Below are 20231 nucleotides of genomic sequence, written 5' to 3'. Positions count from 1 at the left end.
GGAGGAACATTGTTTACCTGAGAGCTGTTCTCATCTGCAAACGCTGAAATCCGGATTCGCTTGTAACGTTAGTCTCCTCTTCATAAAGACGCGGCTCTAGTTGCTGGTGATTGTCCTGTCTCTACAGATTTGGTAAGTGAGCGACCAGTGCTCTTTGTTTATTCAGTTTGTTGGTATCGAATTAAGTTAACTATTGCACTGAGTGCAAACATAGCACGGCATTTTGTGACCGGAATAACACACGCGGCTTTCTGACGCTACCTGCCGAGAGCATCTAAGTTTCCGGGAAATGCAGAGTTTTTTTTTTCTCTCATTCGCCGTGCGGTATCAAACATTGCATGAAAAAATACACGCTTAGAGCAGATCCTCGAATCAAATATCGCGTTTGTCGCGAGGGGCATGAATTAATTCCCTGATTGAAAGAGCCAAACTGCTGTTAAAGTCCAACATTTAATAATTTGGCAAATAATTCGACTACAGATGTCCATGTAGGTTAAACACCATCACTTTCTCATGTGTGTGTATTTTGACTGAAACTCGCGCGTGCCCAAATAGACACTCCCACACCATCCCACTTTAGTTCCTCCGACACTCCCCCCTAAACAGAGCTGGACACGCCTACTTTTCTGACTTTTTCCAAAGTAGAGGTGTGAAAACACCCTGCTGAAACGAGGGGGTTTCATGGCCCTTTAAGGTGCAACCAGGTATGCAATGAAAGCCAGTGTGAAAGGCATGAAAACAGATGCGGAGATTCATGTGGAGAATGCGGGCATCGATCCCGCTACCTCTCGCATGCTAAGCGAGCGCTCTACCATTTGAGCTAATTCCCCTCGCTGGAAAAAAATTTGGCTATTTTTGACGTAATCAAAAAAGAAAAAAAAGACCACATCTGCTCTGCGGTGGCCCCTTTGCCCTGCTTGATATGTATTCGTCAAATTGCTTGGAATAGCATGCTTTTTTCAAAAGGTCCTACCCGGTCCTGCTCCAGGGAACGTGTGAGGAGTCCTGCATGCCGAATGACGAGTTATCCCTAAATCACTCCACATTGGCAGTGCCCTGGATTTCTATGTTAGTGTGCAGAAAGTGGCCGGTTAGCTCAGCTGGTTAGCGCGTGGTGCTAATAACGCCAAGGTCGCGGGTTCGATACCCGTACTGGCCAAACTTTTACCCTCCTGTGCCTCAGACGCATTCAAGAGCTCTGCTAGGTCTCACCGACATCCATGCTGCAGAGCAGTTGAGACAAGACAGCCGAAATAGCTCAGTTGGGAGAGCGTTAGACTGAAGATCTAAAGGTCCCTGGTTCAATCCCGGGTTTCGGCAAAGCAGCGTTGACGTTCAGTTTTTGGCATGAGGGTCAGGGAACCGAAAGTCACTCAAAAAGCCTAGCTGCTTCACACTTAAGTCCATCTGCTTCCACTTGACCAAAACGCCATCTTCCTCCCAGACGGTCAAGTCGCTTCTGGTGATGATTCCAATGGCCTAATCGACAGCAATCTTCAATATGTTTAGCGCTTTGATGTCCCACTGCGGACACGCCATTGACTAAAAGAAAACTGTGACTTGATAGGGCTTCTGAAGGGTTGCAATGATAATCACTAGACAGGAACCGGCAAAGCTGACGTAAGAAGTTTCACTATAAAGTCTTAAAGGGTCACGAAACACCAAAACACATTTTTTGAGCTGTTGACAGTCGTATATGTGTCCCACACTGCTAAAAACACTATTAGGACACCTATATTTCACTAAAAAGTGTAAATTGGTTGTTTTTGCGTTATTTCAAGCAAATTCGTACTTCCTGTTTGAAACGAATTTTTGAAGCTGCGTCACGGTCATGACATAATAGCGTGTATTTCAGCGTGCAGACTGGACGTCTGTGCCAGAGTGAGTCTTATTACATCTTACAGTGTGATGCATTAATGCATGAGTAAGGCTTGGGTCAAACCAATCAGCGCGCTCTATTGTGCAACTTCATTAATATTCATTAGCGTCACCGTGTTAACGCCACAGAGACGCCACGTTGTGTTGGCAAAACAAGCGTGAAGTGTTGTTTAATAGTTTGCTGCCATTAAGTTTCGTTTTCATTTTCTCTCTGTGAGAGCTCAGCTGGTTCACGTGTGGATTAACAGTGTACGCGACGCTCGACAACAATAACTTACGTGTCTAAGGAGGAACATTGTTTACCTGAGAGCTGTTCTCATCTGCAAACGCTGAAATCCGGATTCGCTTGTAACGTTAGTCTCCTCTTCATAAAGACGCGGCTCTAGTTGCTGGTGATTGTCCTGTCTCTACAGATTTGGTAAGTGAGCGACCAGTGCTCTTTGTTTATTCAGTTTGTTGGTATCGAATTAAGTTAACTATTGCACTGAGTGCAAACATAGCACGGCATTTTGTGACCGGAATAACACACGCGGCTTTCTGACGCTACCTGCCGAGAGCATCTAAGTTTCCGGGAAATGCAGAGTTTTTTTTTTCTCTCATTCGCCGTGCGGTATCAAACATTGCATGAAAAAATACACGCTTAGAGCAGATCCTCGAATCAAATATCGCGTTTGTCGCGAGGGGCATGAATTAATTCCCTGATTGAAAGAGCCAAACTGCTGTTAAAGTCCAACATTTAAAAATTTGGCAAATAATTCGACTACAGATGTCCATGTAGGTTAAACACCATCACTTTCTCATGTGTGTGTATTTTGACTGAAACTCGCGCGTGCCCAAATAGACACTCCCACACCATCCCACTTTAGTTCCTCCGACACTCCCCCCTAAACAGAGCTGGACACGCCCACTTTTCTGACTTTTTCCAAAGTAGAGGTGTGAAAACACCCTGCTGAAACGAGGGGGTTTCATGGCCCTTTAAGGTGCAACCAGGTATGCAATGAAAGCCAGTGTGAAAGGCATGAAAACAGATGCGGAGATTCATGTGGAGAATGCGGGCATCGATCCCGCTACCTCTCGCATGCTAAGCGAGCGCTCTACCATTTGAGCTAATTCCCCTCGCTGGAAAAAAATTTGGCTATTTTTGACGTAATCAAAAAAGAAAAAAAAGACCACATCTGCTCTGCGGTGGCCCCTTTGCCCTGCTTGATATGTATTCGTCAAATTGCTTGGAATAGCATGCTTTTTTCAAAAGGTCCTACCCGGTCCTGCTCCAGGGAACGTGTGAGGAGTCCTGCATGCCGAATGACGAGTTATCCCTAAATCACTCCACATTGGCAGTGCCCTGGATTTCTATGTTAGTGTGCAGAAAGTGGCCGGTTAGCTCAGCTGGTTAGAGCGTGGTGCTAATAACGCCAAGGTCGAGGGTTCGATACCCGTACTGGCCAAACTTTTACCCTCCTGTGCCTCAGACGCATTCAAGAGCTCTGCTAGGTCTCACCGACATCCATGCTGCAGAGCAGTGGAGACAAGACAGCCGAAATAGCTCAGTTGGGAGAGCGTTAGACTGAAGATCTAAAGGTCCCTGGTTCAATCCCGGGTTTCGGCAAAGCAGCGTTGACGTTCAGTTTTTGGCATGAGGGTCAGGGAACCGAAAGTCACTCAAAAAGCCTAGCTGCTTCACACTTAAGTCCATCTGCTTCCACTTGACCAAAACGCCATCTTCCTCCCAGACGGTCACGTCGCTTCTGGTGATGATTCCAATGGCCTAATCGACAGCAATCTTCAATATGTTTAGCGCTTTGATGTCCCACTGCGGACACGCCATTGACTAAAAGAAAACTGTGACTTGATAGGGCTTCTGAAGGGTTGCAATGATAATCACTAGACAGGAACCGGCAAAGCTGACGTAAGAAGTTTCACTATAAAGTCTTAAAGGGTCACGAAACACCAAAACACATTTTTTGAGCTGTTGACAGTCGTATATGTGTCCCACACTGCTAAAAACACTATTAGGACACCTATATTTCACTAAAAAGTGTAAATTGGTTGTTTTTGCGTTATTTCAAGCAAATTCGTACTTCCTGTTTGAAACGAATTTTTGAAGCTGCGTCACGGTCATGACATAATAGCGTGTATTTCAGTGTGCAGACTGGACGTCTGTGCCAGAGTGAGTCTTATTACGTCTTACAGTGTGATGCATTAATGCATGAGTAAGGCTTGGGTCAAACCAATCAGCGCGCTCTATTGTGCAACTTCATTAATATTCATTAGCGTCACCGTGTTAACGCCACAGAGACGCCACGTTGTGTTGGCAAAACAAGCGTGAAGTGTTGTTTAATAGTTTGCTGCCATTAAGTTTCGTTTTCATTTTCTCTCTGTGAGAGCTCAGCTGGTTCACGTGTGGATTAACAGTGTACGCGACGCTCGACAACAATAACTTACGTGTCTAAGGAGGAACATTGTTTACCTGAGAGCTGTTCTCATCTGCAAACGCTGAAATCCGGATTCGCTTGTAACGTTAGTCTCCTCTTCATAAAGACGCGGCTCTAGTTGCTGGTGATTGTCCTGTCTCTACAGATTTGGTAAGTGAGCGACCAGTGCTCTTTGTTTATTCAGTTTGTTGGTATCGAATTAAGTTAACTATTGCACTGAGTGCAAACATAGCACGGCATTTTGTGACCGGAATAACACACGCGGCTTTCTGACGCTACCTGCCGAGAGCATCTAAGTTTCCGGGAAATGCAGAGTTTTTTTTTTCTCTCATTCGCCGTGCGGTATCAAACATTGCATGAAAAAATACACGCTTAGAGCAGATCCTCGAATCAAATATCGCGTTTGTCGCGAGGGGCATGAATTAATTCCCTGATTGAAAGAGCCAAACTGCTGTTAAAGTCCAACATTTAAAAATTTGGCAAATAATTCGACTACAGATGTCCATGTAGGTTAAACACCATCACTTTCTCATGTGTGTGTATTTTGACTGAAACTCGCGCGTGCCCAAATAGACACTCCCACACCATCCCACTTTAGTTCCTCCGACACTCCCCCCTAAACAGAGCTGGACACGCCCACTTTTCTGACTTTTTCCAAAGTAGAGGTGTGAAAACACCCTGCTGAAACGAGGGGGTTTCATGGCCCTTTAAGGTGCAACCAGGTATGCAATGAAAGCCAGTGTGAAAGGCATGAAAACAGATGCGGAGATTCATGTGGAGAATGCGGGCATCGATCCCGCTACCTCTCGCATGCTAAGCGAGCGCTCTACCATTTGAGCTAATTCCCCTCGCTGGAAAAAAATTTGGCTATTTTTGACGTAATCAAAAAAGAAAAAAAAGACCACATCTGCTCTGCGGTGGCCCCTTTGCCCTGCTTGATATGTATTCGTCAAATTGCTTGGAATAGCATGCTTTTTTCAAAAGGTCCTACCCGGTCCTGCTCCAGGGAACGTGTGAGGAGTCCTGCATGCCGAATGACGAGTTATCCCTAAATCACTTCACATTGGCAGTGCCCTGGATTTCTATGTTAGTGTGCAGAAAGTGGCCGGTTAGCTCAGCTGGTTAGAGCGTGGTGCTAATAACGCCAAGGTCGCGGGTTCGATACCCGTACTGGCCAAACTTTTACCCTCCTGTGCCTCAGACGCATTCAAGAGCTCTGCTAGGTCTCACCGACATCCATGCTGCAGAGCAGTGGAGACAAGACAGCCGAAATAGCTCAGTTGGGAGAGCGTTAGACTGAAGATCTAAAGGTCCCTGGTTCAATCCCGGGTTTCGGCAAAGCAGCGTTGACGTTCAGTTTTTGGCATGAGGGTCAGGGAACCGAAAGTCACTCAAAAAGCCTAGCTGCTTCACACTTAAGTCCATCTGCTTCCACTTGACCAAAACGCCATCTTCCTCCCAGACGGTCACGTCGCTTCTGGTGATGATTCCAATGGCCTAATCGACAGCAATCTTCAATATGTTTAGCGCTTTGATGTCCCACTGCGGACACGCCATTGACTAAAAGAAAACTGTGACTTGATAGGGCTTCTGAAGGGTTGCAATGATAATCACTAGACAGGAACCGGCAAAGCTGACGTAAGAAGTTTCACTATAAAGTCTTAAAGGGTCACGAAACACCAAAACACATTTTTTGAGCTGTTGACAGTCGTATATGTGTCCCACACTGCTAAAAACACTATTAGGACACCTATATTTCACTAAAAAGTGTAAATTGGTTGTTTTTGCGTTATTTCAAGCAAATTCGTACTTCCTGTTTGAAACGAATTTTTGAAGCTGCGTCACGGTCATGACATAATAGCGTGTATTCCAGCGTGCAGACTGGACGTCTGTGCCAGAGTGAGTCTTATTACGTCTTACAGTGTGATGCATTAATGCATGAGTAAGGCTTGGGTCAAACCAATCAGCGCGCTCTATTGTGCAACTTCATTAATATTCATTAGCGTCACCGTGTTAACGCCACAGAGACGCCACGTTGTGTTGGCAAAACAAGCGTGAAGTGTTGTTTAATAGTTTGCTGCCATTAAGTTTCGTTTTCATTTTCTCTCTGTGAGAGCTCAGCTGGTTCACGTGTGGATTAACAGTGTACGCGACGCTCGACAACAATAACTTACGTGTCTAAGGAGGAACATTGTTTACCTGAGAGCTGTTCTCATCTGCAAACGCTGAAATCCGGATTCGCTTGTAACGTTAGTCTCCTCTTCATAAAGACGCGGCTCTAGTTGCTGGTGATTGTCCTGTCTCTACAGATTTGGTAAGTGAGCGACCAGTGCTCTTTGTTTATTCAGTTTGTTGGTATCGAATTAAGTTAACTATTGCACTGAGTGCAAACATAGCACGGCATTTTGTGACCGGAATAACACACGCGGCTTTCTGACGCTACCTGCCGAGAGCATCTAAGTTTCCGGGAAATGCAGAGTTTTTTTTTTCTCTCATTCGCCGTGCGGTATCAAACATTGCATGAAAAAATACACGCTTAGAGCAGATCCTCGAATCAAATATCGCGTTTGTCGCGAGGGGCATGAATTAATTCCCTGATTGAAAGAGCCAAACTGCTGTTAAAGTCCAACATTTAATAATTTGGCAAATAATTCGACTACAGATGTCCATGTAGGTTAAACACCATCACTTTCTCATGTGTGTGTATTTTGACTGAAACTCGCGCGTGCCCAAATAGACACTCCCACACCATCCCACTTTAGTTCCTCCGACACTCCCCCCTAAACAGAGCTGGACACGCCCACTTTTCTGACTTTTTCCAAAGTAGAGGTGTGAAAACACCCTGCTGAAACGAGGGGGTTTCATGGCCCTTTAAGGTGCAACCAGGTATGCAATGAAAGCCAGTGTGAAAGGCATGAAAACAGATGCGGAGATTCATGTGGAGAATGCGGGCATCGATCCCGCTACCTCTCGCATGCTAAGCGAGCGCTCTACCATTTGAGCTAATTCCCCTCGCTGGAAAAAAATTTGGCTATTTTTGACGTAATCAAAAAAGAAAAAAAAGACCACATCTGCTCTGCGGTGGCCCCTTTGCCCTGCTTGATATGTATTCGTCAAATTGCTTGGAATAGCATGCTTTTTTCAAAAGGTCCTACCCGGTCCTGCTCCAGGGAACGTGTGAGGAGTCCTGCATGCCGAATGACGAGTTATCCCTAAATCACTCCACATTGGCAGTGCCCTGGATTTCTATGTTAGTGTGCAGAAAGTGGCCGGTTAGCTCAGCTGGTTAGAGCGTGGTGCTAATAACGCCAAGGTCGCGGGTTCGATACCCGTACTGGCCAAACTTTTACCCTCCTGTGCCTCAGACGCATTCAAGAGCTCTGCTAGGTCTCACCGACATCCATGCTGCAGAGCAGTGGAGACAAGACAGCCGAAATAGCTCAGTTGGGAGAGCGTTAGACTGAAGATCTAAAGGTCCCTGGTTCAATCCCGGGTTTCGGCAAAGCAGCGTTGACGTTCAGTTTTTGGCATGAGGGTCAGGGAACCGAAAGTCACTCAAAAAGCCTAGCTGCTTCACACTTAAGTCCATCTGCTTCCACTTGACCAAAACGCCATCTTCCTCCCAGACGGTCACGTCGCTTCTGGTGATGATTCCAATGGCCTAATCGACAGCAATCTTCAATATGTTTAGCGCTTTGATGTCCCACTGCGGACACGCCATTGACTAAAAGAAAACTGTGACTTGATAGGGCTTCTGAAGGGTTGCAATGATAATCACTAGACAGGAACCGGCAAAGCTGACGTAAGAAGTTTCACTATAAAGTCTTAAAGGGTCACGAAACACCAAAACACATTTTTTGAGCTGTTGACAGTCGTATATGTGTCCCACACTGCTAAAAACACTATTAGGACACCTATATTTCACTAAAAAGTGTAAATTGGTTGTTTTTGCGTTATTTCAAGCAAATTCGTACTTCCTGTTTGAAACGAATTTTTGAAGCTGCGTCACGGTCATGACATAATAGCGTGTATTCCAGCGTGCAGACTGGACGTCTGTGAAAGAGTGAGTCTTATTACGTCTTACAGTGTGATGCATTAATGCATGAGTAAGGCTTGGGTCAAACCAATCAGCGCGCTCTATTGTGCAACTTCATTAATATTCATTAGCGTCACCGTGTTAACGCCACAGAGACGCCACGTTGTGTTGGCAAAACAAGCGTGAAGTGTTGTTTTATAGTTTGCTGCCATTAAGTTTCGTTTTCATTTTCTCTCTGTGAGAGCTCAGCTGGTTCACGTGTGGATTAACAGTGTACGCGACGCTCGACAACAATAACTTACGTGTCTAAGGAGGAACATTGTTTACCTGAGAGCTGTTCTCATCTGCAAACGCTGAAATCCGGATTCGCTTGTAACGTTAGTCTCCTCTTCATAAAGACGCGGCTCTAGTTGCTGGTGATTGTCCTGTCTCTACAGATTTGGTAAGTGAGCGACCAGTGCTCTTTGTTTATTCAGTTTGTTGGTATCGAATTAAGTTAACTATTGCACTGAGTGCAAACATAGCACGGCATTTTGTGACCGGAATAACACACGCGGCTTTCTGACGCTACCTGCCGAGAGCATCTAAGTTTCCGGGAAATGCAGAGTTTTTTTTTTCTCTCATTCGCCGTGCGGTATCAAACATTGCATGAAAAAATACATGCTTAGAGCAGATCCTCGAATCAAATATCGCGTTTGTCGCGAGGGGCATGAATTAATTCCCTGATTGAAAGAGCCAAACTGCTGTTAAAGTCCAACATTTAATAATTTGGCAAATAATTCGACTACAGATGTCCATGTAGGTTAAACACCATCACTTTCTCATGTGTGTGTATTTTGACTGAAACTCGCGCGTGCCCAAATAGACACTCCCACACCATCCCACTTTAGTTCCTCCGACACTCCCCCCTAAACAGAGCTGGACACGCCCACTTTTCTGACTTTTTCCAAAGTAGAGGTGTGAAAACACCCTGCTGAAACGAGGGGGTTTCATGGCCCTTTAAGGTGCAACCAGGTATGCAATGAAAGCCAGTGTGAAAGGCATGAAAACAGATGCGGAGATTCATGTGGAGAATGCGGGCATCGATCCCGCTACCTCTCTCATGCTAAGCGAGCGCTCTACCATTTGAGCTAATTCCCCTCGCTGGAAAAAAATTTGGCTATTTTTGACGTAATCAAAAAAGAAAAAAAAGACCACATCTGCTCTGCGGTGGCCCCTTTGCCCTGCTTGATATGTATTCGTCAAATTGCTTGGAATAGCATGCTTTTTTCAAAAGGTCCTACCCGGTCCTGCTCCAGGGAACGTGTGAGGAGTCCTGCATGCCGAATGACGAGTTATCCCTAAATCACTCCACATTGGCAGTGCCCTGGATTTCTATGTTAGTGTGCAGAAAGTGGCCGGTTAGCTCAGCTGGTTAGAGCGTGGTGCTAATAACGCCAAGGTCGCGGGTTCGATACCCGTACTGGCCAAACTTTTACCCTCCTGTGCCTCAGACGCATTCAAGAGCTCTGCTAGGTCTCACCAAAATCCATGCTGCAGAGCAGTTGAGACAAGACAGCCGAAATAGCTCAGTTGGGAGAGCGTTAGACTGAAGATCTAAAGGTCCCTGGTTCAATCCCGGGTTTCGGCAAAGCAGCGTTGACGTTCAGTTTTTGGCATGAGGGTCAGGGAACCGAAAGTCACTCAAAAAGCCTAGCTGCTTCACACTTAAGTCCACCTGCTTCCACTTGACCAAAACGCCATCTTCCTCCCAGACGGTCACGTCGCTTCTGGTGATGATTCCAATGGCCTAATCGACAGCAATCTTCAATATGTTTAGCGCTTTGATGTCCCACTGCGGACACGCCATTGACTAAAAGAAAACTGTGACTTGATAGGGCTTCTGAAGGGTTGCAATGATAATCACTAGACAGGAACCGGCAAAGCTGACGTGAGAAGTTTCACTATAAAGTCTTAAAGGGTCACGAAACACCAAAACACATTTTTTGAGCTGTTGACAGTCGTATATGTGTCCCACACTGCTAAAAACACTATTAGGACACCTATATTTCACTAAAAAGTGTAAATTGGTTGTTATTGCGTTATTTCAAGCAAATTCGTACTTCCTGTTTGAAACGAATTTTTGAAGCTGCGTCACGGTCATGACATAATAGCGTGTATTCCAGCGTGCAGACTGGACGTCTGTGCCAGAGTGAATCTTATTACGTCTTACAGTGTGATGCATTAATGCATGAGTAAGGCTTGGGTCAAACCAATCAGCGCGCTCTATTGTGCAACTTCATTAATATTCATTAGCGTCACCGTGTTAACGCCACAGAGACGCCACGTTGTGTTGGCAAAACAAGCGTGAAGTTTTGTTTAATAGTTTGCTGCCATTAAGTTTCGTTTTCATTTTCTCTCTGTGAGAGCTCAGCTGGTTCACGTGTGGATTAACAGTGTACGCGACGCTCGACAACAATAACTTACGTGTCTAAGGAGGAACATTGTTTACCTGAGAGCTGTTCTCATCTGCAAACGCTGAAATCCGGATTCGCTTGTAACGTTAGTCTCCTCTTCATAAAGACGCGGCTCTAGTTGCTGGTGATTGTCCTGTCTCTACAGATTTGGTAAGTGAGCGACCAGTGCTCTTTGTTTATTCAGTTTGTTGGTATCGAATTAAGTTAACTATTGCACTGAGTGCAAACATAGCACGGCATTTTGTGACCGGAATAACACACGCGGCTTTCTGACGCTACCTGCCGAGAGCATCTAAGTTTCCGGGAAATGCAGAGTTTTTTTTTTCTCTCATTCGCCGTGCGGTATCAAACATTGCATGAAAAAATACACGCTTAGAGCAGATCCTCGAATCAAATATCGCGTTTGTCGCGAGGGGCATGAATTAATTCCCTGATTGAAAGAGCCAAACTGCTGTTAAAGTCCAACATTTAATAATTTGGCAAATAATTCGACTACAGATGTCCATGTAGGTTAAACACCATCACTTTCTCATGTGTGTGTATTTTGACTGAAACTCGCGCGTGCCCAAATAGACACTCCCACACCATCCCACTTTAGTTCCTCCGACACTCCCCCCTAAACAGAGCTGGACACGCCCACTTTTCTGACTTTTTCCAAAGTAGAGGTGTGAAAACACCCTGCTGAAACGAGGGGGTTTCATGGCCCTTTAAGGTGCAACCAGGTATGCAATGAAAGCCAGTGTGAAAGGCATGAAAACAGATGCGGAGATTCATGTGGAGAATGCGGGCATCGATCCCGCTACCTCTCGCTTGCGCCTGCAGCATCCCGTCTACAGAGCCAAAGTAAGCCCAAAGTAAGCCCACATGAGCCAATCACGTCTCACCTCGGTGGCTTACTTTTGACCAATAGAGTTTAACCCCTGTGGCTTACTTTTGACCAATCACGTTTGTCTTTGCGCTGACGTCATTTCGACCAATCGCGTTTCACTTCAGTGGCTTACTTTTGACCAATCGCATTTCTTTTTGCTGTGACGTATGTTTGACCAATCGCGTTTCTCCTCGATGGCTTACTTTTGACCAATCACACGACGCTTTTATTATAATCGTCATCTTTGAATCAGGTAAGCCAGATGTAACACTACTTTATTATTAGTTTATTATTAGTTTATTATACTGTGTGTATTTCTGTTAAATAATAAGTTACAATCGACAGCAAGTTAACGTTATAACAGATGTTTTCTTTATAACTTGTAAAACGGTAATGTTTCCCATGATAAATACAGAGCAACATGTCGCTAGTGATCAGAAAAGGTGGAATCATCGCCATTTGGTTAAACGATTAAACAAAATTTTCTGATATTTGTTTAGAATAATAATGCCCCCATTCGACCTAGCAATATTGGGCCCTATAATCGCGGTGTACACTCTAAAAAGTTAACGTTACTGTACTTAAATGTACAGTTACAGTTACTTATAATGTAATTGCATGAAATACAGAGTTAAACAGTTTTTTCTTAAACATTTAATTTAGCAAATAATTCTATAATTTTAAAATAATTCTATTTTAGGTAAAACAAAGTTATATTTATAAAGACGACTGCACAAACTTTAAAAACATTTGAGTTTAACACTTGTTTATGACAATATATGATATATATTTAGTAATTAAATTGTATTGTATTTTATAATTCTATTGTAAAAATATTATAAGCATATATTGTATTTTGTTTTTTTTATTACTTGTGTTTTCAGCTATATTACACAAGAGAATAGTTATATTAAATAGCTGAAGTACAAACATTTTATTTATAAAAGTCATAATGTAAAGACTTAAGAGTTTAATGTGTATATTATAACTTAATGTTTTAATTTCTGTTGTTTCTCATTTATTTATATGGATTTTAAGTTGTACTACCATGCATATATTAGGCATATGTGTAGAAAATTCACCAGAAGTCCATTTTATGGTCATGGTCATATTTACTACTGCAATAATATGGATTATCTACCTTGTTAAATTATTGTTTCACACTTAATGTAAATGTATCTTTCTGATTGCTCTAGGTAATGTTCTCTCTAATGTTTTTTTTTTTTGTCAGAAAAATGTATGCATACCCGATTTTCCGGCGCCAATCAGCGACATCAAGCAGACTCCTCTTGGGGCCATCTGCAGAGGCAGAGCGCCTTGTAAGCAGGGAGTCTGGAAGGGCCAAACCCAAGGAAGAGGTGCTGGCAGAGGCCACTGCTTTCGTCAGCAGCAATGGTGGAGACTCCAGTGACCAGTTTTTAGTTCTGGCTCACTGCAAGATTCAGTTTGGCAAGTACCAGGGCCAAAGATTTAGATGGCTCCTAGAGCATGCTCTGGGGTATGCGGTGTACCTGGTGCTTAGCATTTCTGATGAGAAGCTGCAGACAACACCCTTGTCAGAAAACAAACACCTGTTTCTTCAGTACACTTCCTCCATCAGGGAGATTGCAGAAGAAGTAGAGAAGTACCAGAGGAAACAGGAAATGCAAGCAGAAGCCAGGGCAAAAGGAGATACAGGGTGCTTGATGGTGGAGTTTGGTGACTTTAAGGGCCGGTCCATGAAAGATGTGTTTGAGGACCAGAGCAAGGAGGCCCAAGCCCTCATCAGGTACCTGGTTAAGGCAGATGCCAGGCCAAAAACCAACATGGCACTTTTCAAGACGTATGTCCTGAAAAGACTGGCTTCTGCTGCTGCCTCTGCACCTCCACCTGCAGCATCCAGTGTCTCTGCACCTCCACCTGCAGCATCCAGTGTCCCTGCTCCTCCACCTGCAGCCATCCAAACAGGTGTACAGCAGACTGCCACTGTGAAATCGCTGTTGGCAAGGGGCAAGCACTTGTCTCCTTCACAGCTGGCAAAAAAACTGATGTCACCTGTCAAACCCTGTAAGTAGGAGAGTGAATACTGAGCATGATACAGAATTATCCCAACAGCAGTTATATATGTGTTTATTTATTGTTATGTCAAACTTTCTGTTTCCAGATCCAAAACTGCAGTCCACTGTATCTCCTCCTACAGCAGAACCCCCAGCCAAACGTATGGCCCAAAGGCAGCTTTTTACTACTGGTAAGTAAGCACCATCGTATTGTACATTTGGCTGTGTGTATTTTTTACAGTAATATTGTAAATATAAGATTTATGCTCCAGGCACTTCCAGATCCACAGCTGAAGATGATGAAGAACTGGTGTTTGCTGCATCACAATGTGAAGCACAGCTCTTTGCAGGTGTGGCACACGACACAAATGAAAATGTTATAAGAATATTTTGTGAAAACACACTAAGTATTTTTTTTTACAAAAAATAATGAATAAAATTTTTATCTACAGTACAGAGTTGTCACATCATGCCTCAAGCGGGATGCATTCTTTGAGTGCACTTCTTCAAAACCTTAAGGATGTTCAAAGGTTTCAGTGTATTTATTTGCGTTTCCGAACTAATCATTATTGAACATTCATCAGATAACTTTTCCACGTCGCTTGCTCTTCTCACTCACTCTCTTAGATGGTGGTGATTCATTGCTGTCATTATCAGCTGAGCAGTTTTTCCTTACTGTATCTGTGTGCATGCTTCATGTCTTTGTGCTTCAATAATTTATACTAATCATGCCTCATTTTACTTACTCCATTTCATATGATTCTCATTCGCAGAGAATTGTGTTAATTCCATATCCCTTTCATCAATAAAGTGCACACTAATTTCTTTGCTTTCTAACAGTACCATTCTCTTATCTTGTATTTCTAAGTATACCCATATTAATAATAATACTTATCCAAAACTATTGCTTCACTGGCTGTTCATGGGCATAATTTGTGGCACCTTACTATCAAAAGCAACAGTCATCATAATATTGTTAACCATAAATTGTTTGTTACTATTCACTCAGAGGCCTGTGCCAATCCGTCTCCATCAGCGGAAACAGCAAAAACACCAGATCTTCAACATCATCAGCCACCAGTTGAGCTTCCTGTTCACTGGAAAGATCAGCTTCCCCCTTTCCAGCATGAGTGGATCCGGAACACGGTATTTAAAACAAACTTAAAAACCGGCAAGCCAGAGCTAGTGTCCCAGCTGAAGCTTTGGTGGTATCCTCCCCAGCCCCCTCTAATTAACACGCAGCCACCTGCCTCTCCTGACCTCTTCTTCTGCCGACCACTTTTTCTGTGGATGCCGCTGAAGATGTGGTTGTTTCCACTTGTCTGTGTTCGCCTAAGCTGCGGTAAGCACAGACTAACAGCTGCTGGAATTTACCGCACGGTGCGCAAGGTCCTCGACATCGACGGCTGGTACGACCTTGCCACTGAGTATCTGGAGTGCAAGCGGTGCAAAAAGAAGTATCCTGCCTGGTCCGAGGACATCTTAGGACAGCTGGATATTGGCCACCGTAGTCAGTTCCCAGCTTTGCTGACATACAGGTAATTCATAATGCCAATATTTTAATTGTGTTAATTTTTAGCAAACAAAGCATTTCCCTGATTATAATGTTGTTTCCTTAGATACTCATGTGACAACCGGGTAGTTAGGATGATGAGGGAGAGGACACTGGGCAACAGTGTGACTCAGCTTTTCAAAAAGCTGATGGAGCAACACAGTGAGGCATGGACACAGCGAGTCTTGCAGTACCTGACTGCCTGTGAACCATTCACAAGGTCCTCCCTTGTGCAACCTCCTGTGTTTGCTGAGCCTCCCCTCTTACCTGCCATACCCAAACCTAAGTGGCTGTTAGCCGTCTATGCCAGGGATGTTCTGGGGCGACTGCACGAGGTCAAAGCCAAAATCACCTCCGTCTTTGGCTGTGTTCTAAAGATGGACTCCACAAAAAAGGTATGTTTATATCCAGACATTTGCCAGATATGGATATGTGTGCGTACATATTTAACACAGTTTTATTTTTCCTAATAGATCACAAAGAAACTTGCAGGTGCTGCTGCGGGAACAGCTGCCTGGTGCACTAATGTGGGGAACGAACACGGTCAAGTCCTTGTCTCTGTGCTGTCAGCTGCCGAGGGTCATGGACTGGACCCAATGGCGGCCGGGCTGATGAAGCGTTACCGGGAGGCAGGAGAGGCAGCCCCGAAAGTAATGTACGTGGACAGAGATTGCTGCAGTCAGCACGGCCAGTCTCCGGTGAAGATCATGTTTCGGGAGTGGGATGAGCTTGAAGTGCGCCTTGACATCTGGCATTTTATGCGCCGGTTTGCTGCAGGTGTCACGACAGAAGCTCATCCGCTCTACGGCATCTTCATGGCACGTCTGTCCACGTGCATCTTTCAGTGGGATCCAGAAGATGTGGCCGCTCTTCGCCAGGCAAAGGAAGGTGAGCTGGCGGCAAAAAAGACTGGCCACATTTCACAAACGGCTCTCAGTGCTCGCATAAACCGGAGGGAGCTAGCACTGCACTGCCGTAGGAGGACCAGAGGTGTGGAGGAGACCACCTGTCTGATTGGAAAGCTGTTGGACCATTTTGACAGCGAGCATGGGAAGGACACTCTGGGTGTTCCTCTGCTGGACCACGAACGGATCCAGCAGATATGGAAGGAACAGCAGAAGCATATACAGTGCATTCAAGACCCAGAGAACTTTCCACTGTACATGAAGACAGGGACACTGAAGAAAGGCAGTGTGGAGCTGTGTTGTTACAGGTGTGCCCGTGGCTCTACATCTTTGGAGTCCTTCCACCTCCACCTAAACCGTTTTATTCCAGGTATTACATACATTTGGATTGTTTTATTTTGTAAAACATATAAGCACTGTGATAACTTCCATTGCTTTAATATAACATTATTAAACATTTAAATAACATTTGTGATGTTATCAGCATTGACAAAGCTGTCTTGCCTGACAAGTAACTCTGTTTATAATGACAATAATTTTAATGTTAGTACATAACCTAATAACATGTTAATTAATTCTTCACATATTTTTAACTATTTTAATTTCCAGGGACCAGTGCCAGTGATGCGCATTTTCAAGCCTATCTCCTTGAGGGCTTGATGCGCTGGAATGATGACCGGATGGAAAGCACCATAAAAGGAGCATCCTCCATACGGTCATATGGCAGTGCCATGAGAGAGGCTGTGGACAGGCTTAGCCGAGCAGTCTTAGGGAAGCCCTGGGATAACCGTTATCACCCTCCTGGAGCATATACAGGCAAGAAATTCATTAACTAGTTGTTATATAAGTGATTTATTAAGCTTTAATGTACTTCACAAAATGTTTATCTAAATATTTACTTTATTATTAGTTTTATTTAATATATGTTTTTTTTTAATTGTTTTATTCTTTAAGGTGAATTGCTGGGAATAGAGTACCTTTACAGCCAGACCGGCAAAACCCTGACTCCGGTGCTCCAGAACCCAGAGGAGGAAGACAGGCTGGTGGAGGAAGTAGATGACGAGGATCTACAAGATGAGGGGTTTGAGGAGGAGATCATGGAGGACATCACAGTTCCAGTGCTGTATGAGGATGACCCCTGCCGTGATCTCAGAAACAGCCCCTCATCTTCGCCTCTGCCTCAGTCCCCAGCATCACTGGCTGAGCCGTCCACATCAGCTGGTGGAGAAGGACAGCTTCCTAGCCGAGCCCCCTCAGTGCCGTCACAGCCATCCGACTCTGGAGACAGTCTCTCTGTTGAGGCTCAGGTAAGATACATTAAGAACTTAATTTGATTTAGTCTTTTTTTATTCCACATATACTAAATTTATTCTGTATTTACCAGGGAGTAGTCATTGGACCTGATGGCATTGCTGGGTGGGACAAGGTCCAGGATCTGGCTGCTTATTTGGTAGGTCTTCGTGAGGCTCCTTACCTCACTGACCTGCAGGTGACAGAGGCCATCCAGCTGTGGACAGCTCTCCTGGATGTTGATAAACAGCGCATCAACTACCAGCCTCGACATCAGCCTCAGCTGACGCATGGGCGCTTTAAGGCACCAAAGCGCTCCGGAGTCACTCCAGGTGTGGAGAGCGTCAAACGTTGTCTGATTGGACATCCTGGGGGTCCAGCACAGTGGCCTAGCACCAGCCGCTTGGTTGAGGCCATTTGTACAAAGCTGTGTGCCGTACACAAGTCCACTTCCAAGAAGGCTGGTGTTCGCACCCCCAGGTGGTCTAAAATACTGACCGATTACCACCACATCCGGGATCTGGTGCTTGGCAGTCGCAGGCTAATGGATGAAACAGTGATCCAGCTTTTTGAGCTAAACCAGAAGACGCTCATTCAGTGGTAAGCAAAGCACATTATTTTCTTTAAATTACCTGAATATTTCTAAATTAATATATATGAATAATACATATCATTTATTATCAGGTTTCAACGGAGGCAAAAGGATCAGGAAATGAGTGTACTCACTCAGGGACTGACTCCACTTAATCCAATTGCTGTGGCAGATACGCAGCTTCCTTTGCCGAGGGAAAAATTGGACGAGGCACCGTCAACATCAGGCCCCAAACACCAGTTTGTTTTTCCTCCAAATAAAGAAGGACAGGCACCTCTTCTTCGACCTGGACGAAAGTCTGCTTCAGCAACCACCACAGTTTGCTCTTTCCTGCCAGATGCCACCACGGTGTGCTCCTTCCCACCGGCCCCCACGACGGTATGCCCCATCGCGCCAACCCCCACCACAGTCTGCCACATTGCACCGGCCCCTACCATGGTGTGCCCCGTCACACCGACCTTCACCACAGTGCGCCCCATCTCGCCAGCCTCCACCACAGTGTGCCCCATCATACCAGCCTCCACCACAGTGCGCCCTATTGCGCCGGCCCCCACCACAGTGCGCACCATTGTGTCTGCCCCCACCACGGTGTGCTCCTTTCCACCGGCCCCCAGCACGGTGTGCCCCATTGCACCACCCCCCACAGCACCAGGTGTTGTGAAGCCCATTTCAGGACCTGGATCATTGTTTGGCACACTTGTTTTTAACCCAGACATGAGTGTGTCAATGGTGATTCCATCATTTGCTGCACCAACATCCAGTGCAGTCCCAGCTTCACCTGCACCTGCTGTTGCTCCACCTGCACCTGCTGTTCCTCCACCTGCACCTGCTCCACCTGCACCTGCTGTTCCTCCACCTGCACCTGCTCCACCTGCGCCTGCTGTTCCTGTGTCCCGTTACACCCAGAGGAACAGGCGCAGACGGGAACAGGAGAAGGAAAGTGGAGTCCACAAAAGGAAGTATGTGCGTGCGGTTACTTTTAATGTTTGCAGCAAATGTGGGCAACCCAAGACTAAGGAGTTTGGCCATAGCCGATTTGGTAATGCCACATTTTGTCTGCAAACTTCAAATGGCAAATCCTTAGAGGACTGGTTGGCAGAACAGCGCCAGCAAAATAAAGGACAAACTCCGGCTCCAGAATAAAGTACAAATTGCTGTATATATATTTGTAAATGTTACATGGGTACTCTCTCTTTCCCTCATTTTATTTAATTTTTGTGTGTTAATATGTAGCCTTTTAAAGTAGCACTTTATAGACTTTATAGACTTTTATATTACATAGGCCCACTCTTATTTTGTCTTGTGTGTACTTATTTAAAATTTGTGTGCATTTTATGTAAAAATATATTTATATTTCTTAAAAAAATAACATTTTATACATTGCTTAAAAACTATATTTTATATATTACGTGCCCCCACTCTTGCATTTTATTATTTATTCATATTATTGTTTAATATATTGTGTGTATAAAAATAAATATATATAGAGAGTATTGTTTTTATATATTGTGTATAATAAATAAATATATTTATATATAGTATTGTTTTAATATATTATATGTGCATAATAAATAAATATATATAGTATTGTTTTTATTTATTGTATATTATATAGTTTATATATTAAGATATGTTTTTATTTAGTTTTTTTACATTGTTTTACAATTTATATATATTTGTATTCATTTTAATAAACCATTTTGCATATTACTTGTTTTTGTGTGCATTCATTTAAAGTTATTATTACATAAAGAAATATAATATATATATATATATATATATATATATATATATTTATAAATACATATACATATATATATATATATATATATATATATATATATATATATATATATATATATATATATATATAATACTTATATATACATAAGCATGCATAAATGTTTAATTGAAACATTTTCATTCGTTTTTAATTAACGTAATAAGCTTTTTAAGAACAATATCCACATAATAGTAATATCAATATAATTGGCTGTGTTACGTCAGTAAAATTTCAACAAGAGCGCAGCTGATTGGCTCCGCTGAAACCGACACTGATTGGATATTGTGTTACACAGATCGTGTGTTCGAATCCAGCACGCAAAAAATGACATTTAGAATGACATGCAATATGCAACCAAAATACCACATTATGCACAGTCACAAAGCCACGAACACTACTGCAA

At 43.9% G+C, this 20231-nt stretch overlaps 1 protein-coding gene and 13 non-coding genes across 14 annotated transcripts in view; 9 read left to right on the top strand and 5 right to left on the bottom strand.

Moving 5' to 3' along the window:
* LOC147837713 (uncharacterized) overlaps positions 1–20231 on the bottom strand; it is a 977861-nt gene that overhangs the window by 443120 nt on the left and 514510 nt on the right. The gene's annotated exons all lie outside the window — the stretch shown is intronic.
* On the bottom strand, positions 758–830 carry trnaa-agc (transfer RNA alanine (anticodon AGC)). Its single transcript has one exon. It is a non-coding gene; the product is annotated as a tRNA-Ala (tRNA).
* Positions 1248–1320, top strand: trnaf-gaa (transfer RNA phenylalanine (anticodon GAA)). Its single transcript has one exon. It is a non-coding gene; the product is annotated as a tRNA-Phe (tRNA).
* On the bottom strand, positions 2922–2994 carry trnaa-agc (transfer RNA alanine (anticodon AGC)). The gene has a single exon. It is a non-coding gene; the product is annotated as a tRNA-Ala (tRNA).
* Positions 3250–3323, top strand: trnai-aau (transfer RNA isoleucine (anticodon AAU)). Its single transcript has one exon. It is a non-coding gene; the product is annotated as a tRNA-Ile (tRNA).
* trnaf-gaa (transfer RNA phenylalanine (anticodon GAA)) lies at positions 3412–3484 on the top strand. Its single transcript has one exon. It is a non-coding gene; the product is annotated as a tRNA-Phe (tRNA).
* Positions 5086–5158, bottom strand: trnaa-agc (transfer RNA alanine (anticodon AGC)). Its single transcript has one exon. It is a non-coding gene; the product is annotated as a tRNA-Ala (tRNA).
* Positions 5414–5487, top strand: trnai-aau (transfer RNA isoleucine (anticodon AAU)). The gene has a single exon. It is a non-coding gene; the product is annotated as a tRNA-Ile (tRNA).
* trnaf-gaa (transfer RNA phenylalanine (anticodon GAA)) lies at positions 5576–5648 on the top strand. Its single transcript has one exon. It is a non-coding gene; the product is annotated as a tRNA-Phe (tRNA).
* On the bottom strand, positions 7250–7322 carry trnaa-agc (transfer RNA alanine (anticodon AGC)). Its single transcript has one exon. It is a non-coding gene; the product is annotated as a tRNA-Ala (tRNA).
* Positions 7578–7651, top strand: trnai-aau (transfer RNA isoleucine (anticodon AAU)). The gene has a single exon. It is a non-coding gene; the product is annotated as a tRNA-Ile (tRNA).
* trnaf-gaa (transfer RNA phenylalanine (anticodon GAA)) lies at positions 7740–7812 on the top strand. The gene has a single exon. It is a non-coding gene; the product is annotated as a tRNA-Phe (tRNA).
* On the top strand, positions 9742–9815 carry trnai-aau (transfer RNA isoleucine (anticodon AAU)). The gene has a single exon. It is a non-coding gene; the product is annotated as a tRNA-Ile (tRNA).
* trnaf-gaa (transfer RNA phenylalanine (anticodon GAA)) lies at positions 9904–9976 on the top strand. Its single transcript has one exon. It is a non-coding gene; the product is annotated as a tRNA-Phe (tRNA).

Source organism: Danio rerio, chromosome 25 (genome assembly GCF_052040795.2).
Source record: "Danio rerio strain M-AB ecotype USA chromosome 25, GRCz13ab, whole genome shotgun sequence".
In the NCBI taxonomy this organism is placed as follows: Eukaryota; Metazoa; Chordata; class Actinopteri; order Cypriniformes; family Danionidae; genus Danio; species Danio rerio.
The sequence above is the reverse complement of the archived record's forward strand: the minus strand, read 5'-3'. Positions and strand labels throughout refer to the sequence as shown.